At 39.6% G+C, this 3,633-nt stretch overlaps 1 long non-coding RNA gene across 1 annotated transcript; it reads right to left on the reverse strand.

Annotated features, from left to right (window-relative positions):
• Positions 1–200: 200 nt before the first annotated feature.
• Positions 201–1,049, reverse strand: LOC120798545. Its single transcript, XR_005708716.1, has 3 exons — positions 1,020–1,049; positions 522–595; positions 201–247 (listed from the first exon to the last, which is right to left on the reverse strand). It is a non-coding gene; the product is annotated as an uncharacterized LOC120798545 (long non-coding RNA).
• Between the last annotated feature and the right edge of the window lie 2,584 nt (positions 1,050–3,633).

The raw sequence follows: 3,633 nt of genomic DNA on the forward strand, positions 1-3,633 counted from the left end.
AGACTGGGAGAAACATTAGGGCTTTCTGGTGAATTTTTGTACAGAGATGTAGACATGAGAGCAGAACAAAACGAGGGCATCGGAAAGCCTGCTCACTGAATAACTTACCAAAGCTTGAATGTTTAGGCCCACCTGATTTATCAGGAACAGTTTAAGACAAGTGATAGAGTAAAATCTGAAGCTGCAGATGATATACTTACAGACACAGGCTCAGTTCCTCCTGTTGATTGGCTACTGCTGTTGTTACCTGCCATTCAACACAGGCAGACAAGGGAAAGGGTTTTTAAGACATTCATATTAAAGCAACGATGGAAAGAAACATCCCAAAAGAACAGAATGACTATAAAATGAACCCCGTACTCAAATATATTAATTAGACATTGATGACTTCTGATAATTGCAGAGTATTCATAATTACTATATTCTAATAAGCAAAAATTGTTTTTCCTTTGCACAACCCATAAAAGAGGGCTGTTATTTTAGTCTCAATGGAGTTCAAGATTTTTCTAACTACACAGTACCTTTGGCCTCGAAGTTACAGGTGTATCGTACCCATAGGAAATCATTTCAGATTTGGGCGTGGGTGGGTGACTCACTGTGAAAACATATGATATCATGTAACATGTTAGGGGGAATTACCTGCTTATAAATATAAGTGTGACAACAACAAATCTTCTGGTTAAAACTATGCTTTAAGCAGCAGATAAATAATGTTTTAAATCAGAGTGTTTCTCTCACATACACACACTTCCCAATTAATGAAAGGACTTCCTGTAATGTCTACAAGCTTCTCTCCTTTCTTTCACTGTGGAAACACCCATTTCAACACCACTGAGGAAAGGGTGGGTGTTTTTTTTTTTTTTGGCATCTCACAGTAATTATCCACATGTATCACAATTTCTGAATTTAAAGATGTTGGGAAAGGCTTGACTTTTCAAGTTTACTGTAGCATTTACTGAAGAATGAATCCCAACAACAACATTTCTTAGATGTGTAATGATAAACAGAAGAATACTTACAATCTGCATTCAGATCCAGTTCCTGTTGCCTGCAGCCTGTGACAGAGACAGAGCCACTGAGTGTCATCAGCCCCATCCAGACAAGTTCCGACTTGTCAAAGTCACAGCCTCCGTCCCACACGCTGCAGAATCCCTGCAATGACGAAACAACCTCATTTAGATCAACAGATTTGGAAACAAATTTATCTCCCTTCAGTAAAAATTTATGACCCATCCAACTCTATTAATCATTGTTTTGTGAACCGCGGTATTTGCGGGCATGATCATTTGAACAAAATAAGAGGTACAGGAAGAAAGGAGATGACTTTGCCAAAAGGGGCTGAGAAAGCATATTGCTGAAAGGAGTTGGCATATCGCCATTTTGGTACAGTTGAGGAGCTGGTTTGATGCTGAAATTGCTGCACACTGTACTGACTCTGTGTTTTCCAATGTGGATGTGAAACAGTATTTTTCCAGGATATATCCCAAATTCTTATCAAGGACACACAATTCCATATCCCAATTAGAAATGTCTGATTTTTAACCATTTTGATGTATCTTTTATGTGTTGAACACTGCTTTTGCCCTGCACTTCCTAGAAATCACATTCAGAGACACCATACACTGATATGTTCAGATCCTTGTTCTTGATGTTTGTGTTTTTATGATACTGTTTTCTCTGTTGTAGCTTCTGTCCTGGTGGCTACTGCTGCTCATGCTCTCTACTAAGATCATCTATTTATTCCAAACAAAGTGCTGCTTGAAGCATGAAATGCATTGCTTCCTTCGAATCTGTGGATTTTTCCTGGAAAAAGCCAACCAGATGAAATGCATTGCATTTCAGCAAACATAAGAGCTTTAACAAACTGAATACGGGTATATATTATCATACATTCTCGCTTGTTAAAGGATCATTCCAGTTAATTACAAACACTGAACTTATTTTCATATGTCTGGCAATTGGTTCTATCTGTTATGATAATATACTCGCTGACAACATTGCTGAGATCTAGGAGCACAGCAACATTGCAAAATAGTGATATTGGACAAGAAACACAAGCCGCCAGACAATGTTGCATGTTTGAAACAAACCCCAATGTTAGCCAAACTGAACTGAACCGCAAAAAAAACAAATAGTAAAATGATGACCCAAACGGTCCGCTGTAGGCATCCATCAGAGTTTACAGACCCATGTCCTGGTTCAACTCTGACCTACTCTACCTACTATAATTGTGCACACATGCTTTTCCTGTGCAATGAGGGATTACTACAAATATTCTGGGTGCATTCATTTTCAGTATTAGCTCCAAATAAAGTGGTAGACAATAATGTACTGTTAGTTTATTTATAACTTGTGGGAGGGTCTGATCACTCGTGTTTCTCTTCCTGTCCTGAATTTGGTGTAGCGATTTTGCCATGGTCTCAGATCTCAGCAATTCTTGAGGTGAGTATGATGTTACCATAGCCAACAGCTGCAAAAGAAAGACCCAAGTTAATTGGATATATAACACGAACTATCCTTTTAATAACAGCCACACTGAAGTTCTTTGTTTTAGCTTGATTTTGGGCATCTATGGACCACCTACGCAGGACTGCAGCTCAGAAGAACAGCAGTGCACAGTTAAAAGCAGATAAAGAGGCAGGCCTGTGAATATATTCAGAATACAGCAAGCTTCCCTCCTCTATTTGTAACTGCCAGTGTGAGCAGAGAGCATCTGTAACTTGGGAAAAGATAACAGTTTGTTTCTCTCTTCATCGCTCAAACTTCATACCTCTCTCTCTCTCTCTCTCTTTCTTTCTCTCCAATATAAGCGCAAATCAGCACAAAACGCATCTCTTACTGAATCTGCTTGTCTCCCTCTCTGCATATCTTCCATCATCACACCAGCACAACAAAGTTATCAATTGATTATGACATTTTTGGGGCATCTGGTACTCTAATGTTTAAGACTCATACCCAATTCCTGGCTAGGGGACCCTTGTTGCATGTCTTAACCCCCTCTCTTTCCACCCTCGTTTGTTGCACCCTCATCAAGGATACACTGCCTGGTTTTGTTGCTATGATTTATGTAATTATGCTACACCCAAATACTGCGCTAAAATCCCTACATTTCATTATAGAAAGGGATTAAACAATTCATTTCATTTTCAGCATTCAGTCAGTTGAGGCTAAACGTGTACATGCAAGGCAGGTATATGAAAAGTGTGTTATTGATCAGTAGCAAGAATTATATCATACATGATTTTGAGTGCAGAAGGCATACCATAGCAGTGCTATAGAATTCAGAAAGAATTTAACAGCAGAGAGTCCCATTTACACCTCTGAGGTAATAACAGGCTGAGCTGAGTAAAGTGAACATGTCAAGCTACAATTAAAGATGCTGAATCAGCACATTTTGGCCTCAGAGTCACAGCAAAGCAGCATTGTGATCTCTTGCTCCTACCCCAGATTCCAGCCTGAAATCTCTGTCTCTATGGGGTTTCATAGAGCAGGTGCCAAGTGAGTCCTGTCTATCTGGCCGTTTTTTTTGTATACACACCGACACACACACACACACACACACACACACACACACACACACACACACACACACACACACACACACACACACCACAAAACAACCTACTACCAAGG

This window comes from Xiphias gladius, chromosome 14 (genome assembly GCF_016859285.1).
Source record: "Xiphias gladius isolate SHS-SW01 ecotype Sanya breed wild chromosome 14, ASM1685928v1, whole genome shotgun sequence".
Classification (NCBI taxonomy): domain Eukaryota; kingdom Metazoa; phylum Chordata; class Actinopteri; order Istiophoriformes; family Xiphiidae; genus Xiphias; species Xiphias gladius.